The 14451-nt window shown below is 40.2% G+C and overlaps 1 protein-coding gene across 5 annotated transcripts in view; it reads right to left on the bottom strand.

The window, feature by feature from the left end:
- The window catches only part of DCAF5 (DDB1 and CUL4 associated factor 5), a 105111-nt gene that overhangs the window by 50504 nt on the left and 40156 nt on the right, over window positions 1–14451 (bottom strand). The window lies entirely within an intron of this gene.

Genomic DNA, 14451 nt, shown 5'->3' with positions numbered 1-14451 from the left:
TGTGCACTCTCTCTCTCTCTCTCAGATGAATAAATAAAATCTTTTAAAAAATCATTTTATTACTTAAGCATTTATTTTTGAATTTTTAATCTGTTCACAGAAACTTTATATTCTATATGGCATAACCAGACAGTAAATATTAAACAAAAAATTTCAATTAAATGCAGGGCAAGTAGTGTAACAATCAGAAAAGCAAGATGACTTGTTTTCCTATACAATTCCCAACAAGGTTATATGTACTTTGGTTAATATATTTATCTATCTTCACTAGGGAGAGTGATATGCTCTGGTTCATCTACTATTCTTCTGTAGACTCATAATATTCCTAACATTAAAAAAAAAAAAAAACTCAGGGCGCCTGGGTGGCTCAGTTGGTTAAGCGGCTGCCTTCGGCTCAGGTCATGATCCTGGAGTCCCGGGATCGAGTCCCGCATCGGGCTCCCTGCTCAGCAGGGAGTCTGCTTCTCCCTCTGACCCTCACCCCTCTCATGCTCTCTCTCTCATTCTTTCTCTCAAATAAATAAATAAAACCTTTAAAAAAAAAAAAACTCAGTATGATTCCAAATAATTTCCTTTGATGACTCAGAAGATACTTTCAATTTTACAGTGAACCAGGATGGCCATGAACATTAACAATTATATAGTACTAAGTAAAAAAGGGTGCATATCTATGTGTATATCTTTCAGTAATTAGTACCCTTGATTAGCTAGACTCCATTTTATTATGAAGGGATGAACTACTCACTGACCACATCATAACCAACTTCTTTTGTGTTCTGGGTTCAATTCCTGGGGCACTGAATTACTGGTAGGAAAGTGAGGTTAAGTATAGACACTGGGAGTGGTACAGAAATTCATGTGACATCAAAACTACAAACTCATTTTGCCTCACACAGACATTGTTGTCCTAATAATCCTAGTAGTTTTAGGAAAAAACAGTTTATAAATTCCAGGGAATCACAGAGCTGGAAAGGGCCTTGAGAGACCTAAATTAGAGCCTGGCAGATTCATCTGAACATTTTTACGGAAGTTTTAATAGCATTTTACCAAGTGAAAGCTTAAAAGAGCTATATACTACCAGAAGAGATTTAATATTGAATGAAGACAACACATTTTCTTTTTTTGGCATGAGCGTGATGGGTAAGATTAAGAGGACAGGAAAGGAGATATCCCGTGGGAAAAGGAGCCCCTGGAACCACGTACAAAGGCAGCTGCCAACCTGGCCTAGTCATCAAAACCATCTATATCCCCACTAGCGTGGGTCAGTGCTGTGTCTTCCAGAGCAGTCTTCTCTCTAGAGGGAGGCATGCCCTGGTACGTGGCAACAAGGCTTGGGGCCAAACAGGCTTTAATCCTTTTAGGATTGAAAAGAGAGAAAAGACTTAGGAAACGGACCCTAGTACTCCAAACATCAAGGAGAAGGCTGGTAGCCCTGCAGACCCCAAGTAATAATCTCTGCAAAAAAAATGTTCTTATAATGGTCCTAAACAGAGGCCACGCTCACTCACATACAGAGAATGAATGACAGGGCTGTTAGAGTCCAGGCATTTCCTTTACAGTGTGCCCTAGCTGCCACAGGCATGTGGTGTTATCTAAACACTGAGCTCGAAAACAATGAGAGGCTTTCAATCTAACATCAGCATGGAGTGTACAAATAAACCACCATCTGTAGGACTGGAGAGGAGCTGGGGGTGGAAACAAGATTGAATAAAAAGAAACTTGGCCAGCCCCACCAGCAACAGCATCAGGGATTTGCATCAGCTCCAGCATCCCTGACAGGACGGCTGGGGCCTCTGGCCAACGCTCGTTCCATCGGTTAACAGGAACTTCCTCTGCTGATTCTAGTCAGACCTGTAGAAGTCTACTCAGGACAGGCATCGAGCCCATCCCACCCCCACTGGAGCTCCCTGACCTATGTCTGCATTCTAGCCACTCTACAGAGGCCTGTTTGTGTGCTCTAGGAGAGTCACTAACTTCTCTTGCCTGTGCTTCTGGGCAGGGAACTCCTTTCTCTCACACAGAGGGTAGGTATGTAGAACTCGCTCCTCGAGTGTTTGGGGGTGCCAGCTAAAGAGCAGCAGCTGCTAAAACGGAATACTTCTTGTCTGGGCACAAAATTCAATTCCTTCCAGAGGGCAGAATGATACCCGAAATCCAGAAAGTGAACTATGTTAACCATGATTTCTCAGCAGGGGTTCTACGGTTGGCTCTTCCTGATGCAAATGGTAAGGGTGATCCAGTTCATTAGGAAGAAAAAGCTTAGAAGCAGTTTGCCCTCACAGTCAAGATATAAAGACTATGTCAAAGATGCTATAGTTTAAGGTTCCAAATGTAATGTGCCTGAGAAATCATCTGGGACTCTTTAAAAATGTGGATCCACCCCCAGATATTCTAATTCAATCTGGGAAGTGGGCCCAGGAATCTGAATTTAACAACCCCAATTAATTCTGATGCATGTGACTTTCTAACCACTTTGAGAAACATGGTTCCATTTTGGGATTTTGGGGGAGAGGAAGCAGGAAGAGACAGGAGAGTGGGGCCAGGGGGAAAAAAAGGTGGAGAGAAGGCAGATTACCAGAGGTTCAACAAAAAACAACACAATATGGCACTTTTTACAGCCCCATGTCTATTAGCAGAAAGGACTCTAATTCCTTTTAAAAAATCAGAGTTCCTCTCTACCAACAATGCCTGAAATGTCTTTTTCCTGTCATCAATACATTCCCCAAAGGAGAAGTTTCCCATTTCCTCTTGGAGAACTGAGGGAAGACTGCCTCAATCTTTTTTTTTTTTTTTTTAAAGATTTTATTTATTTATTTGACAGAGAGAGAGAGGGACAGTGAGAGAGGGAATACAAGCAGGCGGAGTGGGAGAGGGAGAAGCAGGCTTCCCGCTGAGCAGGGAGCCCGATGCGGGACTCTATCCCAGGACCCTGGGATCATGACCTGAGCCGAAGGCAGACGCTTAACCGACTGAGCCACCCAGGCGTCCCGAGACTGCCTCAATCTTTTGGAGATGATGGAGATTGAGGTCACTATCCCCCCTCTTCAGAGAAATGGCCACCATTACGCACCCAGACAAGATGAGCAGTATCTTGAAAGAATGAGCAACAAGTTAAGATGAATTCAACTCAAAATATCCCTATTTAGAAAAAGAAAAGCAATAAATCTATTCCCAACCTATCTTCAACAAATGATCTGTCATAAAATGCAACAAGAATGGGGTAGGAGGTAATCCAAGGGTCAGCATGTAAAAGATCCAGGACGAAAAGCAAGAGAACCACAGAACAACAGGAAAATATTTCTCACTAGTGTGGTCTCCTGGATTTTTCCTTTTTTGCTCCCTCCCACCCCCAGTATTCAAATGGATTTCTTTATTGCTCTGGCAGAGTAAAAAGAACATTTTTAAAAGTACTTGGCCAAGGCTAAGGCCTTGGAATAGAAGAGAAACAGGCTAAGGCTGTTTCCAAGGAAAGTAACTGGGAGTATCATGTTCAACACAAGACAGGGCATTGATAACGTTTCCAAGATCAGATTCCACAAACCTAGATTTCCATAAATCCATGACTAAGTAATTCATCCGATGGTACCAACATGATTTACCAATGCCCACCAGCATAAACTTCCTTACAGTTTCTAAGTGAAAGCTTTAATAACACCCATGAAATACATTGTTATTCCAAATCACAGACATCAGACTTGGTATTGTATAACCAGAGTGGCAAAATCAAGGTCCTATATAGGTGGGGGGAAATCTCTTCCTCCCCTCCAGTTTCTGCTGTAGAATGGGATGACCTATAGGAATAAAGGACATTTTGTACTTGCACAACCCATAGAATATGACAAATCCTAGAGAACACCAGAATTAGGTAGAGAGCAAACAAGTTCAGGGAGTCACAGCCCACATCAATCCTATTTAAGTGTGTTCAGCGTCCCAATAATCCCTTAACCATTTCTTTTATGTGAGTTGGCAGGAGAACCTGGGCTTTCTCTTTTGTTCTTTCTACACAATCCTCAGTTCCAAGATTGAGACTTCTCTAGAGGAAGCCAGAACTATTAGACCACTAGTATGAGAAAGATACGTTGTGATCTGTGTCTAAACAAACTCACTTTCCTCAGAACATGATTTTTTGCCAAACCTCTCTGGCTTGAAATATAGATATAGGTTCAGTGTACCTGGTAAAATTTCCTTCCCTTCTTGAACATCCAGAAATTTAAGTTTGACTGAAGTTGGCAAAAGGGCTTGATAAATTTCTGATAAAGAGATCTTTGGAATAGGGGTGCCTGGCTGGCTCAGTCAGTAGAGCATGCAACTCTTGATCTTGTGGTTGTGGGTTTGAGCCCCACAGTGGGTATAGAGATTACTTAAAAATAAAATCTTTTAAAAAAGAGAGAGAAATCTTTAGATGATCAAATGGCGTATCTAGTCCTCCCAAAAAGCAAACGCGGATGGCAGGCATTGTAGTGTTTCTCATCATCTTCCAGAAGAGGGACATACCCAAAGTTGAAGTGATCTGGAATCTAAATTTTTGTGTTTGGTCCAGAGATCCCGAAAGCCACACAGAACCAAACAAGATCTCAAAATAAATTAAGAGGCACTGCCATAATCATAAGATTTGTTGTAGGACACTCATGAATTTCCCTTAGAACTAAGGACTCAAAATTTAGTCATCTCAATTCATCAGATGGCTTGGCTTACTCAGAATCCCCCTTCTTCTCAAGCTGCAGAAAATAAAGAAGGGTTTCATAAGCAGTCATTTAATCTTCACCTTACAACTACTCCTGGTCCTACCTTCTGACAGATTTACATTAGCATCAGCCCTGACCTCACAGTATATAAAACTGGAGAGGGAGAGTTTAACGAACAGTGGCTGGCAAGAGGGAGGAAAAAGCAAGGGCAAGAGGGAGACTGGGATGGCAGTTGCTACAGCAACAGTAACTGCTGCAGGAGGGGGTGGGAATATATGCAGGTAAACAGGCAGTCCCCGATGGCAGGAGAGGAAGCTGGGTCGGTGCACTAACTGTTAGGGTGCAAGACCACAAAGCTGGAGGAATGTTAAAGAGGAAAGAGGCAAAGTCTGGAAAAAATCCTAAGCAAAAGAGGGTCTGAAAACAAAAATCACAATTTGTTACCTTCTAGGAAGAACTACTATGCAAACAGTTGAAAACAAGAGACAACAGGGGTGCAAAGGAAAGGGAGAGAAGGCCAACCTGCTGACTGATGAGACACGAAACAGGAAGCCAGCCTGTTTCTCATAGGAGCCGCTCGCTGAGATGTATCCAAACACCAAAGTCCCCTCTAGTTGGCAGTAACATGAGTGTCTTAGAATAATGGCTTTGAAACTTTTTTTTTATAGCAACCCTTTGTAAAGTACATTTTATACTGCATTCCAGTACACCCACATTTTTAGCATAAATTCATTAAACAATACTTACCACCTACTATAATGCTATGCACTAATTTTCTATTCTATATTTTTTTATTTAATAAATACTTGTAACCATCTAAATTGATTTCATGGCCTACAGAATTATTGAAAGAGCTTCCTACCTTAGCTCCCTTGCTTCCACTCTTGCCCCATGCTTCATTTATCCTGAATAACACAGCCAGAGGGATGCTGAACCATGAGTCAGAACACATCACTCCTTTGCTAAAGATCCTCCAGTGGCTCCCCATTTACATCAAAGTAAAAACCAAATTCCTTAGGACACCAATAAAGCCCTAGACAACCACCTCCCGATCCCTGTATCTCTGACCCCACCTCTTAGCACTCTTCCTACCTTACTCTACTTCAGCCACATGATGCCTCCTTACTGATCCCAGAACAAGTCAAGCATGCTTCTGCTTCAGGGTCTGCATTTGCAAATCCTGCAGTCCAGAATGTTCCTCTCCAGATATGTCCATGACTCATTCACTTACCTCTTTATTCAGGTATCCTCCTCAATCAGGCCCTTTCTGATACCCTGTGCAAAAATCCAAGCTCCCCAATTGCCTGCTTTATTTTTCCCTAGTACATCAATCACCATCTTACATACCATATATTTTTATGTATTTACTTTGTTTCTTATTTGTCTTTTCCCACTAGACTACTAGCTTTTATATCTTTTCCCCATATATCCCAAGTGCTTAAATAGTGCCAGACACCTCACAGTCATTTAATAAATAGCTGCTGAATGAATGATCTAATGGATCATGAGAAGCAGTTTGAAAAACCCTGACTTTGGGGCACCTGGGTGGCTCAGTTGGTTGGGCGACTGCCTTCAGCTCAGGTCATGATCCTGGAGTCCGGGGATCAAGTCCCGCATTGGGCTCCCTGCTCAATGGGGAGTCTGCTTCTCCCTCTCCCACTCCCCCGTCTTGTGCTCTCTCTCTCTCAAATAAATAAATAAAATCTTAAAAAAAAAAAAAGAAAAGAAAAACCCTGACTTCAAACATTAAAAAGGAAAATGGGCTCCACCACCCAATCTGAGAGGCAAGCCTCAAAGCAGCATAAAATTGGAGAAATAGCAAGAGGCAGAGCGCCTGGGTGGTTCAATCGGTTAATCGTCTGCCTTCGGCTCAGGTCATGATCCCAGACACTGGGATCAAGTCCCACATCTGCTCCCTGCTCAGTGGAGTCTGCTTATCCCTCTCCCTCTGCCCCTTCCCCCTGCTCGTGTGTCCTCTCTCTCTCGATCTCAAATAAATAAAATCTTTTAATAATTAATTAGTTAGTTAATTAATTAATTAAAATAGCAAGAGGCTTGGAGATCATCTAAGTCGAAGTCCTCCTGGACACGCAAAGAACCGGCCCAACTTGCCAATGACCACCCAGGTTACCCCGTCTTTGTGTCACCACACATACTTCAAGTAAGTTAAATTCATCTACCTGCCAATAAGTGGCCAACAAGAAGGAAGAGTTTAGGGGGTAGGAAGGTATCTTAATTATATCTTGTACTTTAAAGTGAGGTTCTAATATTTGAAGAACAAAAAGAAAATTAATAATTACATTTGGGGAAGTCAAGTTAAAGAAAATTCACCTGTCAGGTTTCAGAAAGTGAAATTTTGAATTTCAGGTTTTGAATCTACGCCCTATGCTATTATATTTATGAATAGATAGTGATAAACATTCAGACTGATGGATGTACAAAGACCAACAAGAAGATATATAAATTAGACTATAGGATTTAGGTAATTTTTATTTTTTATGCCTTTCATTTTTTTTTTCTGTTTTTCTACAATAAACATGAATTTTTCCTGTAATCAGTAGAAAATGTTATTTTAAAATACCATCTCATACACAGATCCTTTTATCTTTATTTTTTTTTAAGATTTTATTTATTTATTTGAGAGTGAGAGCGCACAAGTGGGGGAGTGGCAGAGGGAGAGGGAGAAGCAGGGTCCCTGCTGAGCAGCGAGCCTGATGCAGGGCTTGATTCCAGGACCCCGAGATCTGGCAGATGCTTAACCGACCGAGCCACCCAGGTGCCCATACACAGATCCTTTTTAACTAGGAGACAGTTTGAGACAGCTTTTAACTAGGAAGACAGCTTTGAGAAAAGTACAAGAGTAGGGAATTTAAAGAGCCTCTTAATGAAAACTTCAAATAATATGCTGTCCCATAGGATTCTGGTACAGATGCTAAGTCTGAAATTAAATCATTAGTTTAAGTTCCGTGATAGTCCAACAAAAATTTTCAGAGTCCTCTGAAAACTGCAGTGTCCCTTACCATCTTTCTCAATGAGAGCAAATACCCCTCCTTTGATAGGTTTCTAAGTACTAAACAGCCTACCTTGGTTAGCACTGAACACAGTCATCAAGTTAGGTCTGAAACTACACTCAGTTTGACTTCTTTCTGCAGATCCTCCATCCCACTTCCAAAGCACCCATAAATAAATGGCAAGGTCATATTATTAGAATAAAAAACAGATTCCAAACAGTATTTTATGCAGAATCCAGAAACATTTGCAATGTCCTTGGAAAGTCTTCCATACATGGGTAAATTCATGAGTAAACGAAGCCAAAATGATTAGAGTGTACCGAGAAGTCTCTATCTAAAATATGTGACTCACAACAGATAAAACATAAATGATCAAACCTGTTATCACAAAATAAAAAGGTCAAACTATGAAGAATTCACTGAAGGAATTAAATCACAACAGATAACCTTAAAGGACCAACAAGTTCATTAAATTTAGTTTACAAAATGTTTGTGTGTAACACTGTATCATCTAATCCTTACAATAATTCTATGAGGTGGACAGTGGGGATAACATTATTATTCTCATTTGGAGGAAACCAAGGTCCTGAGCAGTTACATGATTTGGTCCTGAGCACACAAAAGATAAGCAGCAGATACAGGACCAGCAAATTTTTCTGCTTCTTAGCTCAACAAGATTTCACAGAGGGGTGCCTGGGTGGCGCAGTTGGTTAAGTGTCAGACTCTTGGTTTCGGCTCAGGTCATGATATCAGGATCGTGAGATCGAGCCCCATGTGGGGCTACACGCTCAGCGCAGAGTCTGCCTGAGTTTCTCTCTCCCTCTCCCTCTGCCCCTCCTACCTCTCTCTCAAATAAATAAATAAATATTAAAAATAAATAAATTGCGAGCAATATACAAGCCGGCCATATTAGAGAGATGGAAATAAAGTTTCCTTAATGTTGTAATAAATAAATAATAAATACATTGCAAAACAAAAAACAAGATTTCACAGAATACATGGAGGAGATGGATTATTCCACCCAACCAAGAGAATAGTATCAGATGACAATGCATCAAGACCAGAAGGATTCATCTAAGTCATTCACTTCACACACTTTCCTATAGTTCATTAACTCATTTACTCATGCATGCATTTACTGAATAAACACTTATTGAATACCTGCTAACTACTTTAGATACTGTACTAGGCCAATAGATTCAAAAATGAAATAAGATAAAGGAGGCACCCTCAAGAACCAATTAGGGACAAGGAAACCAAAAGTTTCCTTCTATAACGTGAATAGTGTGGTAATAAGGGGAACATGTGCAATGAGAGACATAGGAAGAATATCTACCCTCCACTGAAGAAACAGGGGTGGGAATGGTTACAAACGACTTCCTACAAGAAAAATCAAAGCTAACTCAACAGAATGAGTCAGAGAGTTGACTCAAATTCTTAACTGGCAAAAGAAATGAGATAAATCCAGGTATATTAATATATGGGTAAATTTCCAACACATACTTACGAGTGAAAAACATACATGCATACAGAGACAATGCCATATGTTTTCTATGGGTACATATATAAGCATATAAAAGCAAAAAAAGGGGGGTTCTGGAAGCATATACTACAAACTCCTAATACTCATTACCCCCAGGGGAGGGGGCAGGGGACCAGGACTGGAAGAAGAAGTAGTCGGATGGGACTTCAGCTTTATTGAAAGTTTTAAAAGGAGAACGTTAAGACGGAGTTCGTATCTTTTTAACTTTTAATTTTGAAGTAATTACAGATTCAGAGGAAGCTGCAAAGAAACATACAAGAAGGTCCTTTGCACCCTTTATCCAGCCTCTCCCAGTGTTACCATCTTACATAACAACAGTACAATATTGGAACCAGGAAATTTACATTGGTACAATCTACAGAGCTTATTCAGATTTTGTCAGTTATACATGCACTCGTTTGTGTGTGTGCATGTTTGTAGCTCTATGCAATTATATCACATGCACAGCTTCATGCAACCACTACAATTAAGATACTTACGTGTACTATCATAAGACCCCCTCATGCTACCCTTGTACAGCCACATTCATCCCCACTCTATCCCCACTGCTAACACCCAGCAACCACGAATCTGTTTTCCATCTCTTCAAATAAATTAGCTTGTGAATGTTATGTACATGGAATCATGCAGTATGTATCCTTTGAGATTGGCAAATTCGTTTTTAATTTATAAAGGAACTACCAAACTATGTTCCAGAGTGGCTGGACTATTATTCCCACGAGCACTGTAGGAGTGATCCAATTTCTCCACATCTTCACTAGCACTACTTGTATTTTAAAAAGCCAAACTAAGAAGTCGGTCAATGTATTTTAAAACAAAAGGAGAGATAAAACTAGACATTTTTAGCTTCCTTATTGATATACCTAACACCATCTACGAAATATTTTTGTAACCAAAAAAAAACAAAAAACAAAAACAACCACCCACAAAACCCTGAATCAGTTCAAGCCCCTAAATCTAAAACCAATTTATAGGAAAAAATGGGTCAGAAGGAACATGCTAAATGACAGTATAAAAATGCAATCACTATCATCTAAAATGTGAGAAATTCCATAAGATAAATAATACAGTTTCTTTAACAAATAGATTTGCAAGGAAAAAAAGTGAAAGGCAAGAATACTTACAGATTAAAAGAGACTCAGAAGCCATATTAACTAATTGCTTTGTATGAACCCTATCTAAATCCTGATTCATTTGTAGCATTCATGAATCAATTAAGGAAATTCTTTTTTAAGATTTTATTTTATTTTATTTATTTTTTTTTTTTTAAAGATTTTTATTTATTTATTTGAGAGAGAGAATGAGATAGAGAGCATGAGAGGGAGGAGGGTCAGAGGGAGAAGCAGACTCCCTGCCGAGCAGGGAGCCCGATGCGGGACTCGATCCCGGGACTCCAGGATCATGACCTGAGCCGAAGGCAGTCGCTTAACCAACTGAGCCACCCAGGCACCCTTTAAGATTTTATTTTTAAGTAATCTCCATACCCAACGTGGGGCTCAAACTCATAATCCCGAAACCAAGAGTTACATGCTCTACCAAATGAACCAGCCAGGCGCCCCAACAATTAAGGAAATTTAAATACTAATTAAATAGATGCAATGATATTAAGAAGTTATTGGTATTTTTTAGGTGTGATAATATTGGGATTATGTTTTTTAAAAGAATGATCTTGGGGCGCCTGGGTGGCTCAGTTGGTTAAGCGACTGCCTTCGGCTCAGGTCATGATCCTGGAGTCCCGGGATCGAGTCCCACATCGGGCTCCCTGCTCAGCGGGGAGTCTGCTTCTCCCTCTGACCCTCCTCCCTCTCATGCCCTCTGTCTCTCATTCTCTCTGTCTCAACTAAATAAATAAAATCTTTAAAAAAAATAAATAAAAGAATTATCTTTTTATGGAAAGTAATTTGGCAGTTCCTCAAAAAGTTTAACATAGGATTACCATATGACCCAGCAATTCCACTCCTAGGTATATACCTGAAAGAACTGAAAACAGGTACTCCAAACAAATACTTATTCATGAATGTTAATAGTAGCACTATTCATAATACCAAAAAGTTTATACAACTTAAATGTGTATCAATGGGTGATTAACAAAATGTGGTATATCCATACAATAGAATATTATCCAGCCATAAAAAGGAATGAAGTACTGATACATGCTACAATGTGGATGAATCTCAAAAACCATGATGGTAAGTAAAAGAAGCCAGACCAAAGGTCACATAGTGTATGAAATATCTGGAACAGGTAAATCCATAGAGACAGAAAGCAGATCGATGGTAGCCAGAAGCTACCAAGAGAAAAGTATTCTGGGGAGTCATGGCATAAAGGGTATGAGTTTTACTTTAGGATGATGAAAATGTTTTGGAACTAGATAGAGGTGGTAGTTGTAAAACATTGTGGATGTGCTACATGCTGCTGACTTTTTCACTTTAAAATGGTTAATTTTACATTATGTGAATTTTACCTCAATTTAAAAAAGAATTATCTTTCAGAGATACATATTATTTACAGAGAAATGATATAATGTTATGGAAATCGATTCAAAATAATTGGGAAGGGAGGTCACAGATGAGGAATAAATGAAACAAGATTGTCCATGGGTTAATTACTGAAGCTGAGTGATAGGTATATTAGAACTCATTTTATTATTATTTAGATCTAAAATTTTTTTACCATAAAAAGTTTTTTTAAAAAGAGGAAAGTCAAGATTTGATTTTACAACAAGAAAGTCCACTTGATTTAGGGATTTGACATCACTTCCTTCTGAATAGCAAGACTTGAGGAATATTAAAGGAAGAATATGAACTGGTACATGCTTTCAGAACTCCCATCCATTCACGAGACATTCCCCAGATATTCTGAAGTCTCTTGTTATAAAAGGCACATTTGTGCTTGTGCAAAGGAATGGACATGGGGAAGCTCTGGTCTAAAGTTCAAGTCCAAAGACCCTGGATCAGAATGAACACAGAAATAAATTCAACACGGACCTTTTAATAACCACAGCTCCCATCTTGCAGGATATGCAAAGTTGCTAAACCATCTGGAATATCTGTTGCAAATGGCAGATTCACAGGTCCTGCCTCAGGTCTTAACAATTCAATCTCTGGATCTGTGCTCCAGGAAGGAGCATTTTAACAAGATTCCCAGGTGATTCTGATGCCCTCTAAAGTTTGAGAACCTCTGGGTTAGGATACCACGGCCCTGGTGTGTTCCAACAGACAAAGCTGATTCTAGAGCTCCACCTCGTGGCCTAGACAGCAACTTCACCAGAATCCCTAGTTTCCCCACAGAACTCTGACAGGCAGTCAAAACCCAGGAAGAACCCTTCCAACCTTCCCTAGGAATTTATTCCTACAACATTTTGATCCATGCCATTACACTCAAGGAATTAACAGGTCCAGAAAACATTACAGAAAGCTTGCTTTGAAAATACAGACTATTTGGGAATAAGTATAAAACTGCATTCATTCAATATTTACTGAAGGTACACAATAGTCTAAGTGCTGTGCTAGGCTCTGGAGATTAGAGAAAATAAAACATGGCCCTGTCCTTAAAAATCCATAGGAAAACATGACACGTAATAGTACAGATCAGGACAAGCACTTCATTTCTGAGAAGCAATTCCTGGGTACTGGGAAGGAAATAAAAAATATAATACTGGTCTAGCTGGAGATAAACCCTCATATTAAAAGATCACTAATGATGGCAAAAGCAGCAACTGAGCCAAGGAACATGCATGCCACAGACCGTAAGTACTTTACAGAGACTCTGAGTAGAGATCCCTTCCTGTAGAAGAGAAAGCTTCATTCATTGGCACATATTCTGTGCCCAAACTGCTAGGTGCCAGGGACACAGTGAGTAAAGGAAGCTTTTTTCCCCCTTCTTTTCAGAGTACCATTCATTCATTCATTCATTCATTTGTGTGTATGTATGTATTTATTATGTTCAATTAGCCAGCGTATAGTACATCATTAGTTTTTTTATTATGTTCAGTTATCATTAGTTTTTGATGTAGTGTTCAATGATTCATTAGTTGCGCATTAACACCCAATGCTTAAGAATATGTAACAGGGGGTTCCTGGGTGGCTCAGTCGGTTAAACGTCTGCCTTCGGCTCAGATCATGATCCCAGGGTCCTGGGATTGAGCCCTGAGTCAGGTTCCCTGCTCAGTGGGGAGTCTGCTTCTCCTTCTCCCTCTGCCCCTCTCCCCTGCTCGCGCGCTCTCTCTCTCTCGCTCTCTCTCAAATAAATAAAATCTTAAAAAAAAAAAAGTATGTAACAGGGAGCAAGGATGCTTTTCCTGATGAGTTACCGTTTGATTGTGGACCTTGAAAGGTAACTAAAATTTGGATAGACAAAGAGAAGCAAGAAAGTAAGAGAAATCCTCCTCTATGTCTGTTTGTATTTGGAAGAGAGTATAAGGGGAGAGAGTACAAGGGGAGAGAGAAGGGACACTGGCACCAGAGAAGGAGCAGATTGCTTGCTGAAAGAGTTATTTTATCCAGTAAAGTAGGTCATATATTCATTCCAAAAAACATTTTCTTAGAGCATCCGACATATAGGTTCTGGGCATATGGCCATGAACAAAGATAACAAGAATCCACTACAGCCCCCAGGTAGGGGAATGGCAAGAGTGATGTTTAAGGATATGTGCTATATGGCAGAAGCAAGAGGCAAGTTAAGAAGCCAGTGCCAGTCCCTTCTGGAAATAGTGCTATGGGCCTGAGATGGAGCCGAGGCTTTCAGAACTGAAAATAGTGGCCAGGCACTAACACGCAGCAAGGCTGGGTATGGCAGAGGGACAGAGAGACAGAAGAGGAAAATGGGACTCTGGGATTGGGCCAGGATGACTGTGGGAGTGACAGTGACATTGATAAAAACAAACAAGAAAGGAATACAGTTCTAGGGAGAAAACATGCATTTATTACAGGTTTTGGTGGATGGAACACTTATCTGAGTATGGTATATGTATGTAAAGATGGGTGAGTGGGGAGTCAAACAGAGAAAGACATGTATCATATGACCTCACTGATATGAGGAATTCTTAATCGCAGGAAACAAACTGAGGGTTGCTGGAGTGGGGGGTGGGGTGGGAGGGATGGGGTGACTGGGTGATAGACACTGGGGAGGGTATGTGCTCTGGTAAGCGCTGTGAATTGTGCAAGACTGTTGAATCTCAGATCTGTACCTCTGAAACAAATAATGCAATATA

This window comes from Neomonachus schauinslandi, chromosome 9 (assembly GCF_002201575.2).
Source record: "Neomonachus schauinslandi chromosome 9, ASM220157v2, whole genome shotgun sequence".
NCBI lineage: Eukaryota > Metazoa > Chordata > Mammalia > Carnivora > Phocidae > Neomonachus > Neomonachus schauinslandi.
Note: the sequence above shows the minus strand (reverse complement) of the source record. Positions and strands in the feature narration are given on the sequence as shown.